This window comes from Canis lupus, chromosome 7 (genome assembly GCF_011100685.1).
Source record: "Canis lupus familiaris isolate Mischka breed German Shepherd chromosome 7, alternate assembly UU_Cfam_GSD_1.0, whole genome shotgun sequence".
Taxonomy (NCBI): Eukaryota; Metazoa; Chordata; class Mammalia; order Carnivora; family Canidae; genus Canis; species Canis lupus.
The window spans coordinates 23,178,904-23,194,883 of NC_049228.1; the positions used below are offsets into that span (position 1 = coordinate 23,178,904).

The 15,980-nt window shown below is 43.6% G+C and overlaps 1 non-coding gene across 1 annotated transcript; it reads right to left on the bottom strand.

Annotated features, from left to right (window-relative positions):
- Positions 1 to 6,554: 6,554 nt before the first annotated feature.
- On the bottom strand, positions 6,555 to 6,718 carry LOC119872737. The gene has a single exon (XR_005362768.1). It is a non-coding gene; the product is annotated as a U1 spliceosomal RNA (small nuclear RNA).
- Positions 6,719 to 15,980: the final 9,262 nt, after the last annotated feature.

The window sequence follows — 15,980 nt, forward strand, 5'->3', positions numbered from 1 at the left end:
TATATCCTGCCAGCCCTTTCTGGCTTGCCAGGTCTCTGTGGAAAGGTCTGCTGTTAACCTAATACTTCTCCCCATATAAGTTAGGGATCTCTTGTCTCTTGCTACTTTAAGGATTTTCTCTTATCTTTGGAATTTACAAGTTTCACTGTTAAATGTCAAGTGTTGAATGTTTTTTATTGATTTTAGGGGGGGGAATCTCTCTATCTCCTGGATCTGAATGTCTGTTTCCCTCCCTAAGTTAGGGAAGTTCTCAGCTATGATTTGTTCAAGGGCAACCCAGGCAGCTCAGCGGTTTAGCACTGCCTTCAGCCCAGGGCCTGATCCTGGGGACCTGGGATGGAGACCCATGTCGGGCTCCCTGCATGGAGCCTGCTTCTCCCTCTGCCTCTGCCTCTCTGTCTCTGTCTCTCATGAATAAATAAAATCTTTTTTTTTTTTTTTTTTTTTTTTTTTTTTAAATTTTTATTTATGATAGTCACAGAGAGAGAGAGATAGAGAGGCAGAGGGAGAAGCAGGCTCCATGCAGCGGGAGCCCGACGTGGGATTCGATCCCGAGTCTCCAGGATCGCGCCCTGGGCCAAAGGCAGGCGCCAAACCGCTGCGCCACCCAGGGATCCCAAATAAAATCTTTTTAAAAATAAATAAATAAAGTAAATAAATAAATAAATAAATAAATAAATAAATAAATAAAAATAAATTAATTTAAAAAAAAATGCTTCCTGGTCCTCTGTCCCTCTCGGCACCCTCTGGAACCCCGATTAAATGTAGATTTTTCCTTCTGAGGCTGTCATTTATTTCCCTTAACCTTTCCTCATGATCTTTTAATTGTTTTTCTCTTTTTGCCTCAGCTTCCTTCCTTGCCATCAACTTGTCTTCTATGTCACTCACTCTTTCTTCCACATCATTAACTCTCATTGTTAGGACCTCCAGTTTGGAATGCATCTCATTCAATTGATTTTTAATTTTGGCCTGATTAGATCTATATTCTGCAGTCATGAAGTCTCTTGAATCCTTTATACTTTTTTCCAGAGCCACCAGTAGTTTTATAATCGTGCTTCTGAATTGGTTTTCTGACATCGAATGGTAATCCAAATTCTGTAACTCTATAGCAGAGAGTACTGTTTCTGATTCTTTCTTTTGTAGTGAGTTCTTCTTCCTAGTCATTTTGCTCAGTGCAGAGTGGCTAAAAACAAGTTGTACTAGAAGAAGGAAGAAATAAAAGAAAGAAACAAAACAAAACAAAACAAAAAACCAAGGAGGGGTACCCTCTGGTTCTATATACTGTAAATCCCTCGACTTCCCCTGGAGCTTTCCAGCGCTGCTCGGTCTAGAACTTGCTCTTCCCCTGTCCTTCCAGCTGGTCTTCTGGGGGAGGGGCTGCTGTGCTGATTCTCAGGTGGGAGCTGCCCTGCCCCCACCAGGTGCCGGGCTCAGTGGGAGCTGTTTATCCTGTGAGGCCCCTGTTGGCTGGTGACCCTGCTCCATCCCAGGCACAGGGTGACACAAGGAGGAACAACAAGACTGGCATCGGCCAGCCTTCCAGCCCTGGAGTCAGCTCCCGCAGTAACTACCGCAACTCCCAGTCCGCGCTGGCCTGGATACTCCCGGGGCAGGGGGCGCTGCTCTGCAGAGCTCGGGGGGCGGGGAGGTGCCGTGGGCAGGAGAATCCTCACTATCCTGTGCCCTCCCCACCTTCACCTGTCCCAGGGGGGAGCGCAGGATCCTGGTCTGTGTCCCCTGGCGCCCTGGGATCTGGGGCCTGCGCCCCTAGAATTGCTCTCCCGGGGCCCCGCAGCCCCCTCCCCTCGGAGCCGCTGCCTGAGCTGATCCCAAAGCTGATCCCAAAGCAGGCGCTCCAGCCCTTTACTAAGCTCAGCCCATGGTGTGTGGCGCGCTCTCCCCCAGGGCGCACTTCCTCTGTTAGTGACCCAGGAACCTGGGGGCTGCAGTGCCCCTCCTGGGATCCTGCCTGAGTTCCCTGCAAGCACCTTTCCCTCCAGGAAGAAACCGGTGAGGATTTTTAAAGTTCCTGCTTCTCCAGGACTGGGCTTTCCTGTCCTGGAGGCTCTCGCCGCCCCCCTTAGCCCAGCTCCTCCTGGGGCCTCTCCCCCACTGGATTCTTTTTTATTTTATTTTTTTTCTGTCTTCCTACCTTGTTAGAAGCGTGAACTCTTCTCTCTGTAGTGTTCTGGCTGTTCTCTCTTTAAATCTCAGGTCGAATTCATAGGTTTTCAGGATGATTTGAAAGTTTTCTAGGTTAAGTTGGTGGGGACAGGTGACTTGGGGACCCTACTCCTCTGCCATCTTCTATGTTCCATGCTCATTTATTAAAAGACTTAGTATTGTTAAGGTATTATTCTTACAACGTGATCTATGGATCTGACGCAATTCCAGTCAAAATCTCTTCAAGCTATTTTATAGATAATGACAAAATGATTCTAATGTTTACAAGGAAAGACAAAAGATCTAGAATAGCCAACATAATACTAAAAAGAAAGTTGGAGGACTCACATTACCTGATTTCAAGGCTGAAAATAAAACTACAGTAATCAGGGCACCTGAGGGCTCACTGGCTGAGCAGCTGCTTTGGCTCAGATCATGATCCTGGGGTCCTGGGATGGAGTCCTGCCCCACAGGAAGCCTGCTATTCCCTCTACCTATTCTCTGCCTCTCTCTCCGTGTCCCTCATGAATAAGTAAATAAAATCTTTAAAAAAAAAAAAAAACTACAGTAATCAAGACGATATGGCATCCATTAAAAAAATAAAAGGAGGGATCCCTGGGTGGCGCAGCGGTTTAGTGCCTGCCTTTGGCCCAGGGCGCGATCTTGGAGACCCGGGATCGAGTCCCACATCGGCTCCCAGTGCATGGAGCCTGCTTCTCCCTCTGCCTGTGTCTCTGCCTCTCTCTCTCTCTCTGTATGTGTGACTATCATAAATAAATAAAAAATAAAATAAAATAAAAGGAAAAAAGACACATAGAGCAATAGAATACAACAGAGAGCCAGAAACCAGGAATACACCCATATGATTGTCAACTGATCTTGACAAAGGAATGTTAAAGAAAAAATTATTCACAACACTTATTAAGACAGTAAGACATTATTTGAGAGAGATTGTTGCAATGAGATTTGCAGAAGGGGAGAGAGATCAGTCTGAATTCTGATTCCAATGACAAATGGAGATTTATAGCCAAGGAGCAAGTGGGCGTCAGCAAATGGAAAATTACCAAAAGGGGAATGCCTGGGTGGCTCAGTGATTGAGTGTGTCTGCCTTTGGCTCAGGGCATGGTCCCGGGATCGAGTTCTGCTTCGGGCTTCCTGCATGGAGCCTGCTTCTGTCTCTGACTCTCTTTCTCTGTATCTCTCATGAATAAATAAAGTCTTAAAAAAAAAAAAAAGGAAAATTTCCAAAAAGAACATCAAGATCAAGGAAAAGGATGATTCCTGCTAGACCTACTGAACAGGGGATTCCCGCTAAAGGCAGAACCATGGGGATAAGATATTGCAGGTGAGAGATGAGGAATTTGACTAGATATTAAGGGTGATTACTTACTAAGAATGGGGATTCTCTCCAAACTGACACAATTCTTGCTAAAACTGAACTAAGCAGGCCAAGGACAGGCCTAGTAGAATAGAGAACTAAGAGAAGCTTGACCAAGGTTTGGTCAAGGAGACAATCTGTCAGGGGTACAGACAATTGAATGAAAAGAGGAAGTCTTTTCCACAAGTGATGCTGCAACAGTTTAAAGTCCATTGGTGGAACACTTGGGTGGCTCAGTGGCTGAGTGTCTGCCTTTGGCTCAGGTATGATCTTGGAGTTCTGAGATCGAGTTTCATATCGGGGCTCCCTGCATAGAGCCTGCTTCTCCCTCTGCCTATGTCTCTGCCTCTATCTGTGTGTCTCTTATGAATAAATAAATAAATAAATCTTATAAAAAAAGAAAGAGAGAAAAAAGTCCATTTGCAAAAAGGAGTGAGGAGGAGAAGGAGGAGGAGGAAGAGAAAAGAAACTAGATTCAGAACTTAACACTTCTGACAAAAATTAATTCAAAATAGATCACAAATCTTAACATAAAATACAAAACCAGAAAACTACAAGATAACATAGGAGAAAATCTCAATGACCTTCAATTTGGCAATCGATTTTTATAACACAAAAGCATTATCCATTTAAAAAATGATAAATTGGATTCTATTAAGAAATACTTTGGGAAGCCCCGGTGGCCCAGTGGTTTAGTGCTGCCTTCGGCCCAGGGTGTGATCCTGGAGACCCGGGATCAAGTCCCATGTTGGGCTCCCTGCATGGAGCCTGCTTCTCCCTCTGCCTGTGTCTCTGCCTCTCTCTCTCTCTCTCTGTCTCTCATGAATAAATAAATAAAATCCTTAAAAAAAGGAATAAAGTATTTTTTAAAGTCTCCTTAAGAACAACTGTAAGTTATGTCAACCAAAATCTACACATGAACAAATAAACTTCTATGATGGTGCTATAAAATTACCAATAAAACAATCAAAAACCTTCAGAAAATCTGATAATGAACACAATAAGCATATAAACAGCATTAAACATGAGAAAGTAGATATAGTGATTTTTATAGTGATTTTTAAATTTTATTTTATTTATTTATTTTTTTGATTTTTAAATTTTAAAAGACCAGGTATAGTGATTTTTAAATTTTAAGAGACCACCAGGGCAGCCCCCGTGGCCCAGCAGTTTAGCACCACCTTCAGCCCAGGGCGTGATCCTGGAGACCCAGGATCGAGTCCCACGTCAGGTTCCCTGCATGGAGCCTGCTTCTCCTTCTGCCTGTGTCTCTGCCTCTCTCTCTGTATCTCTCATGAATAAATAAATAAAATCTTAAACAAAAAATAAATAAGAGACCACCAGTGTAATTTTCTAATATTAAGTTTGAAAATAAAAATGAGGGGCACGTGGGTGGCTCAGCTGGTTAAGTGTCTGCCTTCAGCTCAGATCATGATCCCAGGGTCCTTGGATCACCTTGCCCCTGAGTCAGGCTCCCTGCTCAGAGGGGAGCCTGCTTCTCCCTCTCCTTCTGCCATTCCCCCTGCTTGTGCATTTTCTCTTAAATAAATAAAAATCTTTTTAAGGAAAAAAAAAAAGGAAAAGAAAGAAAAGAAAGATGAAACAGGTAGTGCCCTTCAAGGAAAGACAAACTGGTCAAAATTAAGTGAGGAAGAGAGCTCATTACATAGATTATCATAAATAAATAATCAGAAAACAAACAAAAATTAAACACAAGTCCTACTCCTCCATGACCCAGTCCTAAATTGTTTTTTTGGCAATTTCACTCCAACAAAAAGACAAAATTATTTATGTCATTTAAACTTCCCCAGAGGATACAATAAGGTGAATAAACTGTGCTACATCCATATAACGGAATATTATTTAGAGATCAAAATAAGTGAGACATCAAACAATGAAAAGACATGGAGGAACGTTAAATGTATATCGCTAAATGGAAGAGGCCAATCTGAAAAGGCTACATGCTGTGTGATTCCAACTATATGACAGTCTGGAAAAATCTATGGAGACAGTAAAAAGATCAATAGTTGCCAGAGATGAGGGGAAGGGATAAATGGATGAAGCACAAGAGATTATTTTCATGGCAATGAAGCTATTCTCTATGATACTATAATTATGGGTATATAATACTGTGCATTTGACAAAACTCATAGAACTCCACAGCACAAAGAGTGAATTTTAACATATGAAAATTTAAAGGAAAATCACTTACAAGGGGGAGAGATCCTAGAATAAAATGCAAATTTTTTCTGAGAGAGAATGCACACATGTGCAGGGGGGGGGGAGGGGGGTTAGGAGGTGGGTAGAGGGAGAGAGAGAATCCTAAGTAGGCTCCATGCCCAGCGTAGAGCCAGAGACAGGGCTTGATCTCATGATCCTGAGATCATAACTCTGAGATCATGAACTGAGCTGAAATCAAGTGTTGGATGCTCATAAACTGAGCCTACCCAGGTGCCCCCGATTGTGACAAAATAATCTAATAATCTTTTTTTAAAAGATTTTATTTATTTATTCATGATAGAAAGGCAGAGAGAGGCAGAGACACAGGCAGAAGGAGAAGCAGGCTCCATGCCGAGAGCCCGATGTGGGACTCGATCCCGGGACTCCAGGATCGTGCCCTGGGCCAAAGGCAGGCACTAAACCGCTGAGCCACCCAGGGATCCCCCAATAATCTAATAAGTGAATAAAACCACCTTACTAATGAGGAAAAATGATACTGATTAACTTTGAAAATGAGTAGAGAATGTAAGATTGAAGTCAAAAGAGGGGTGCCTAGGTGGCTCAGTCAGTTAAGCGTCTACCCTAGGCTCAGGTCATGATCCCAGCTTCCTGGAACTGAGTCCTGTGTCCCTCCCTGCTCAGTGGGAAATCTGCTTCTCCCTTTTCCTGCTCTTGCTCTTTCTCTCTCTCTCTCAAATAAAGAAATAAAATCTTAAAAAAAAAAGTCAAAAGAAACCATTCATAGCCCCATACTCTGATAATATTAATTCCCATTGGGAGTTAATTTTTTTCCCAGGGGAGAACACAAACACAATTCCCCACTATCACAAATTATGCAGTTGAGTTTCCCACATCTGGGGAAATCACAGGGGTTAGCACATCCAGAGTACAATGGATAAACCTCACCCTGAGAAAACCATCTTTGTAATCATGGTATCTCCTCTGCCAGGTAAGTATGGTGGCATTAATTTTTGATGTTGCTATACTTATATACTACAATCAATGCATTGGAATTGAAATAAATGGATGATGGGGAGAGGGGGAAGCCGGTTTTCTCACTCTTAAAATGGGAGCTTACAAATAAGAAAGGGGAGGAGGCTAGAAAGATCCATGTGGTAACGGATTAGAGTTGGAGAGAGTATGAACTTAGCTTATGATGTTTAGCTCAATGAATAAAGACAGTTACATATACAAATATTTATAGATATATCTATATACACTGGTTAGCACACACACATACACTTGATCTGTCAGCTAAGTAACAACACCCCAGTATCAAAAAGTACTTCCAGGTTGCCTGTGGCTCAGTTAGTTAAGCATCTGCCTTCAGCTCAAGTCATGGTCCCAAGGTCCTGGGATGGAGCCACATTGGGCTCCCTGCTCAGCAGGAGACTGCTTCTCCCTCTCCCTCTGCCCCTCCCTCTGCTTATGCATGCATTCTCTAGTAAATAAAATCTTTAAAAAAAAAAAAAAAAAAAAAGGGACATCTAGCATCCAAATCTTGAATCTTAATACTATTCCCTAATAAAAGGAACCAGGGTGCCTTGGAGAAACAGCTGAATCTAGAACTGGGGCAGGAAATATCCAAGAAGAACCTGGCCTACCTTTCAGTGCCAGAAAATAAGGAGTATTAAAAACAAACAAAAAAATCACAATGAAGTTATGTCAAAGGGACACAGGAGCCAACTGAAAGAGCCCTCAGTGACCAAAGCTGGTACAATTTAAGCAACAACATAAAGTAGTACTGGATTATAACCCAACGTATAAAATAAATATCCATGACCTGTACTGATATTAAAAAAAAAAAAATTAAAAAAAAAACTGACTAAATAAGTAAATGGTGGAGAGGGGACAAATTTCCTGTGTGCAAGAATTCCAAATAATTTATGTAGGTACTCTGCCTTCATGGAAGTGAAGCATAAATCCCAACTCCTTAAGTATGAGCTGTGTATGGTGACTGCTTTCCAAAGGCTACAGTATGGAAAAAGGGATGACGAGAGGAGAAAACTTACAGTGAAGAAATTGCTAGAAAGCTTATTTTTAGAGACACTTGGGAGGCTCAGCAGTTGGGCATCGGCCTTTGGCTCACGTCATGATCCTGGGATCCAGGATCCCGCATCAGGCTCCCTGTGAGGAGCCTGCTTCTCCCTCTGCCTATGTCTTTGCCTCTCTCTCTCAGTCTGTGTCTCTCACGAATAAATAAATCTTTTTTTTTTAAGTGTTTGTTTGTTTGTTAATTTATTTATTTATTTGTTTATTTATTTATTTATGAGAGGGGAGACATGGAAGGGACAGAAGGAGAGAAACTCAAGTAACTCCCCACCAAGTGGGGAGACTAAGGCAGGGGTCAATCCCACAGCCCATGTGATCATGACCTGAGCCAAAACCATAACTCCAATGTTCAACCAAGTGAACCACCCACGTGCACCTAAGAAGTATTTTTGATATAATGAAAAAGGTCATTTCTCTCTGTGGTTTTGCTGCCGAAAATCTACAAGCTCAATCTAATCATGAGAAAAACCTCAGACAAATCCTAATTAAGGAACATGCTACGTAATACCTGGTCAGTACTCCTCAAAACGGTCACAGTCATGAAAAAAAGGGAAAGTCTAAGAAACCACCGCATCCAAGAGTCTAAGGAGACACGATGCTTAAATGTAATGTACCATGGAAAGGGCCCTGAAACAGAGTGTATTAGGTAAAAACTATGAAAATCTGAATAAGCATAGGCTTCAATTAGTAATAATGTATCCAAAAAATGGTACCCCAAAAGCACCCACCCCCAGGGTGTATGATGTGGCCCAGCCCTCACACAGAATTCCATCTTAAATCCTACTTGCCTGATATGTAGGGAATCCCAAGCCTTAAAATTTAAGGTTGTCCTCAACTGAGAACATCCCCAAATGATCCCCCAAATCCTCCACGTGGCAGAGGCAAATGGAAATCCTCTCTGGAGGAATGTGACTCCATCCTAGCCCAAAGTTATTGCTACAAATATTTAAGAATGTTTGGAGGCTGCTTCTAGGCAACAAATGGAATGATCAAGGCAAAAGGGCCCACAGTGACCATATCTGGCTAAATCCAGACAGGCCCTTCAGGTCACCCACCTCAAAGTATCCATAGGCCCTAACTGACAAGTGGGCTACTTACAAACAGGCACAGCTACCAAAAAAGGAAGAATTCCATTCTCCCCATACCTCCTCAACAACAGCCCCCACCATATCAAAGCAGTTTGTCCTGCTGTCCTGCCTGCTGTGCCCTTGCAGTATATCCAAGAAATTTCTAGCTCCTTTGTTCTGTCTCAGGTGCATCCTTCCACCACCTGAGCCACTGGCTTCCACCGATTGGTTGCCCTACATTTGGGGGCTCCTGTCCAATTGGGGGGGGGGGAACACCACATTATGATGACCAGAATAACCATGCACATAGACAAAGGGCCACGGGCAAGAACAAGCAGGAAAAGAGACACACAAAATTTCAGTTGACAGATGAGTCTACACAGACCATGAAACAACTATGCTTACAATATTTAATATGATAAGACCAAAAAAAAAGAAAAAAAGGAAATCCCACTTCTGGTCAGTGTAGTATTACAGAGACCAATTACGTGCCCAGCCTGAACAACCAAAAACTAGAAATAAATGTAAACAATGGATGTTGGCAAACTGAATTCCAATAAAATATAAAAATAAATAAAAATTTAAAAATAAATAATTAAAAGAAACAATGGTTATCAAGACACTAGGCATCCAGTTGCAAAGGACAGTAACCCTGAAAGATGGTCAACAGAAAACGTATTCTCCACAAGTGTCCCAGCTTGCTGCCCTGGAAGTTAACCAGGTCTACTCCGCAGAGCTTGGGGGACTGACTCCCCGGGTTGAGGAGATGGGAAGGAGAGTCGGGAAGAATAAAGTGGCTGAAATCGGCTGGACAGAGTACCCGGGAGGGGACTGCACGGAGAGAAAATTTAGATCTGAGGAGATAGTAAACAATTTATTGTTTTAAGCATCAATGTTGGTTCTTTACAACAAAACTACCACGCGATGTAAGATGTTAATAAGGGAAGCGGGGTGTAGAGTGTATAGGAATTCTCCACCTTCTTCATACTTTTTCCACAAATCTAAAACTGTTGTAAATAATAAAGTGTCAAAAGCACCCAGCAGGGCGCCTGGGTGGCTCAGTGGTGGAGCCTCTGCCTTGGGCTCACTCAGGGCGTGGCCTCAGGGTCCTGAGATCAAGTCCCGCACCGGTTCCCCACATGGAGCCTGCTTCTCCCTCTGCCTGTGTCTCTGCCTCTCTCTGTGTGTCTCTCATGAATAAATAAATAAAAATCTTTATTAAAGAAAAAAAAAAAAAGGACCCAGCAGACCCAAGGGCCTGTCGCTGGCTTCCGCCTGACCGGGGCGCCGGCCCAGGGCCGCCCCTTCTCCCCGCCTCCCAGCGGCCTCTAACCTCCAGAAGCACCTTGTCCGCCACCCTCCGCCCCGCCAACAGCCGGCGGGGCGTCGTGAGCTTCGTCGTCGTCGGCGTCGCCGCCACGGCCCGCGAGCTCCCGGCTTCACCCGAAGGACGCCAGCAGCTGTGGGCCTCGCACGCTCCTCCCTCGGGGCGCCCGCTGGGCGGCGACGAGGCGCCCCCGACGGCTCGGTGACTTCCGGGCGGCCACTTCCGGCACGAGGCGTCGGTGACTTCCGGGCGGCCACTTCCGGCACGAGGCCCTCCCGCAGGCTGCGAGCCCCGGAGCCGCCCCGCCGGCCTCGCCCCCCTGCCGCGAGCCGGGGCTTCTCTGCCCGAGCCTCCCCCTGCCCCGCCGGGCACCGTGTCACCCCCTGCACCCTCTCCCGAGCCGTGGGCCAAGTGGGGACAACGCTATTTTGCAGGGGGGGGGGGACAAAAACACGTGTAAAACTTCTTCCTCTCCGGCTGAATTCTCGCACACCGCCACCCCCACCCCACCGTTAGTGCACTATTAGAGAGGGGACATTTAAGAAACTGCTACAAATTCCATACAAAGTTGTTTGGGTTTTGTTTTTTGTTTTTTAAGATTCTATTTATTTATTCATGAGAGACGCAGAGAGGCCGAGACACAGGCAGAGGGAGAAGCAGGCTCCACGCAGGAGCCGGATGTGGGACTCGATCCGGGATCCTGGGATCACGCCCTGAGCCATCCAGGTGCCACCAATACAAACTTTACATTAAGAAAATTTTAAAGAACTGACTAGAGCAAAGAGAGCAAAGGGGAGGTGGTAGAGGAGGCTAGAGAGCAAGGAAACAGGCCCTTTCCGCTGTTGAAAGAGCTCCAGCTTTACCTAAAGTGGGAAGACAAGATTTTTGTTTCTTTTTTTGATTGATTGATTGATTGATTGATTGATTGAAGAGAGAGAGCCAGTGAAAGAGAGCATGAGCAGGGAGAGGACTCCCCCACTGAGCAGGGAGCTGCGTTCAGGGCTCAATTCTAGGACCCTGGGATCATGACCTTGAACCAAAGGCAGATGCTTAACCGAGTCACCCAGGCACCCCAGGATGACATGAGTTTTCTTTCTTTTTTTTTTTTTTTTAATTTTTATTTATTTATGATAGTCACAGAGAGAGAGAGAGGCAGAGACACAGGCAGAGGGAGAAGCAGGCTCCATGCACCAGGAGCCCGACGTGGGATTCGATCCCGGGTCTCCAGGATCGCGCCCTGGGCCAAAGGCAGGCGCCAAACCGCTGCGCCACCCAGGGATCCCGAGTTTTCAAGAAGATGTCCATTTGCACCAGATTTGAAACTCATATGTGATGATGCATTGCAAAAATAAAACTTTATTATTTGTAACTCATCTAGGTTAAAAGTCCTCATTTAGCAGAAATGTAGACACATTTTTAAGGGTAACAATTGCTCTGGGGGGTGGAATTTAATTGATAGGGGAACAGAGGGCTAGCTGAGGACAAAGCACAAGCCCTGGGGCAGCACACTGACAAGTCCTTGAAACAGGCAGAGGGACATTCCTTTACAGATTAAACTGTCCCAATGTTAATACTTTGCTAAGAGCAAAAAACAATCTTAGCCCAACCCCCAGGATCCTGTAGGTCTATCTTAACACATAAAAATTCCTTTAGAAATTTCCTTTGGGGGATCCCTGGGTTGCTCTGCTGTTTAGCACCTGGGTTTAGCATCTGCCGGTCCGCCCAGGGCGTGATCCTGGAGTCCTGGGATCAAGTCCCAAGTCCCAAGTCCCACATCAAGCTCCCTGCTTGGAGCCTGCTTCTCCCTCTGTCTTCATCTCTGCCTCTCTCTCTCTCTCTGTGTCTCTCATGAATAAATAAAATCTTTTTTAAAACTTTTTAAATTTAAACTGAAAATAAATTAATGCCCTTTTTCTATCAAGGATCCAATCCAGGATACCCCATTGTGTTTAATCCACTACATTTCTAAAATATCACGCAGAAACTTCTGCTTCTAGCCATGGCAGAGAAATTAATACCAGACTATCAAATATAACCCAAATATGGACAAAATACTGTGTCCCGACATGGACAACAGTCAATGACTGAACATTGCAAATATAGAAACATTGCAAGGAGGTCCCACAATCACATCAGATGTTTGTCAGGAGACAGTTTTGTGCAGAAGAGGGAAGTGGAGTCCTGGTGGGATACTCGCCTTGTTCAGCTGAGGAAACACAAAAGTGAAGTGGCTAGAATTTGTGCAGCAGGTATCTGAAAAGAGGGAGCCCAGATCTCTATGTGGGACTCACAGTGGGGCCAAGGCCACAAGGCCACGCATGTGCTGGGCTCCATGAGCACAGGACAAGACTGCTCAAGGCTTAGCAGGGGTTATCTGCCACAGAGCTGAGAGCCAAATCACGATCCTGCTTTGAAGACCTGGCCCAGCCTTCTCAGAAGCATCCCTGCAACTTCAGAAAGTTAGTATTTTAAAGTAAGAACCATGATCCAGAGTAAGGGACACATCCTAGAACTAAACCCATAACTGTAGCCTGACAAGGCCAAAAGTATCTACCAGTAGTTCAAAGGATTACAAAATAAAATTCAATATTCCTTATAGAGGAAAAAGTGATAATCCAGGCTCCCAATAGCATAGAGTCACAATCTATATATTATAATAGATACATGTAGGGCCGCTTGGGTGGCTTAGATAGTTAAGTGTCCAACTCTTGATCTCAACTCAGATCTTTTTTTTTTAACTTTTTTTTTTTTTTAATTTTTATTTATGATAGTCACAGAGAGAGAGAGAGAGAGAGGCAGAGACACAGGCAGAGGGAGAAGCAGGCTCCATGCACCGGGAGCCCGATGTGGGATTCGATCCGGGGTCTCCAGGATCGCGCCCTGGGCCAAAGGCAGGCGCCAAACCGCTGCGCCACCCAGGGATCCCTTTTTTTTTTTTTTTTTTAATTCATAAGAGACAGAGACCTAGGCAGAGGGAGAAGCAGGCTCTCCACAGGATGCCTGATGTGGGACTTGATCCCAGGACCCCAAGATCACACCCTGAGCCAAAGGCAGATGCTCAACCACTGAGCCACCCAGGCACCCCTCAACTCAGGTCTTGATTCAGGGTCATGAGTTCAAGCCCCATACTGGGCTCCATCCTAGGCATAGAGCCTACTTTGAAAAAAATATTCATATACTAGATTCTTGTATGTTTATAAATATGTAAGCACAAAGGATAGGAGTTCTAAAAAACAGAAACTACTTTGTTACAAGCTTCATACATTTTATATAAAGCATTACATAATATTCACAGGAAGCTATGATTGGTATGCATATTATAATCCTGACAGCAACCCTAAAAAATAATATAACAATATATAACTGAAAAGCCAACAGAGGATTACACTAGAATACCAAATTAATATTAACTCAAAAGAAGTCAGGAAAGGACAAAGAGAAAAACAAAATAATAACATTGGCAAATTGAAAGCAAATAACAAAAAGAAGAAACCTAAATCCAACCATATCCATGATTTTATTAAATGTAAAACAAAAACACAGCTAGTTTGAAAATGATGAAAAAAGATATATCCTATAAATGGCATGCAAAAGAAAGCTGAAAGAGTCATGTTAATATTAGATTTAAAGGACTCCAGTCAAGAAGAATTAACAGAGGTAAAGAGAGACATTCATAATGATAAATGAAGAAGACATACCAAACCTAAAATGTAGGTGGCTAATAACAGCTTAAAAATAGATAAAGTGAATCTGACCAAACGAAGACGGAGAAATCTACAATCAGAAGTAGAAACATCAATTTGCTCTTTTTTTTTTTTTCAATTTGCTCTTTAATAACTAGATAAAAATCTAGAAGAATATGGGGGATCTAAAAATAGTTATTGAAGGATTGAAGGACGCTTGGGTGGCTCAGTGGTTGAGCATCTGCCTTTGGCTCAGGTCGTGATCCCAGTCTCCTGGGATGGAGTCCCGCATCAGGCTTCTCACAGGGATCCTGCTTCTCCCTCTGCCTATATCTCTGCCTCTCTCTGTGTGTCTCTCATGAATAAATAAATTAAAAAAAAAAAAAAAAAAGGGGTTTCAACTCTCTTATACCACACTGCTTGATTCCCCTGGCAACAGCCCCCATCCTTAGGTTACCTAGGGGCTTTTCAAACATCACCTCATTAACATAAACTCAGGTGTGATTGAAAGGGTTTATTATGAGTAACAAAAAAACACCCATTTCACCCAACTCTAAAACTGTTTCAGGAACCAAAGACAAAAAACAAATATCATGACAAAAGATGCCCCTATTGCTCTAATCTCTTGGGAAATAACAAGGGTCTTGTGAGCTATGAGCCAGGAAGCACAGATGAAAACCAAAATACCTTTTTATATCACAGTATCACAGACCACCCCCTGGGTTTGTTTGTTTTTTTTAACACAGATTCCTTACTGCAAAATGAGCCATACCTTTCAAAACGGTTATATTTGGTGTAGCTTTTATAGGACAGATCTAGCAATAGAACCAACACAAATATGCCTAACATTTGGAGAAGCCACTGTGGAGCTGGGATAGATTTAAAGAGCTAACTGGGACACCTTGGGTGGCTCAGAGGTTGAGCGTCTGCCTTCAGCTCAGGTTGTGATTCCAGGGGTCCTGGGATGGAGTCCTGCAGCAGGCTCCCCACAGGGACCCTGCTTCTCCCTCTGCCTATGTCTCTACCTCTCTGTGTCTCTCATGAATAAATAAATACAAATCTTAAAAAAAAAAAAATAAGGAGCCAACTAATTTGTCCTATAAAGCTTTTATAAACATTTCATATTCTTATACTGGTTGATTTTCCCCCTTCATACTGTTAGTTGTACCTTATGATAAACTTGTGTAGAAAGATTCAGCTTGGATACCCACTGATGGGTAGCTAAGTCTAGTTCCTTCCTAGGCTGGCCATTTTCCATAGATATTACATCCTAAGGGGGCTTTGACTCAATCTCCCAGTACATTTGACCATCAGTCAGTATTAACATAAAACTTATAGGAATGAGGTTGTTACATCTTCCAAACAATAGCGGCATTATACCATATTGCTACATGATTATAGTGCAATTCAGGTTCATTACCAAATAAATCAGTAAGAGGTATGTGCTTTGTGTTCCCAACAGAATCTACCTTTGCCCATCTAACATATTATTAAGAATGGGTATCACTACAATTGGTCATGAGTTGGTTCTATCTAGGTGTTGACCTTAAAAATAAATGTTATTTTACCAGTAAAATGGATTTAATCCAGAACAGCAGAGGAATTAAAATTAGGGACATGTACACTATAGAAACCAAGGGTAAAGCCACAGATCAAAGGAAAGAAAAGGAGGTAGTTGGGAAGGGCTTCTTTGAATAAAAGTTCATTGAAAGAAATCAAGTGTTTGGGGTCCTAATGGTTTCTCATTGGCTCAGTTGTGGTATTTTCTTATTGATGGAGCTTTTTTTTTTTTTTTTTTTAAAGATTTTAGTTATTCATGAGACACAGAGAGAGAGAGAGAGAGAGAGAGAGGCAGAAAGGCAGAGGGAGAAGCAGGCTCCATGCAGGGAGCCCGATGTGGGACTCGATCCCGGGACTCTAGGATCACACCCCGGTCAGGCACTAAACTGCTGAGTCACCCAGGGATCCCTTGATGGAGCTTGTAGCTGGGCAAGGAGGCAATGTACCTCTCTTCCTGTTGGGTGTACAACTGATAAGTGGCAGGGTATGGGAGCTCCCTTTCTGGCCTCCTGAATCCATTTTAATTAAGG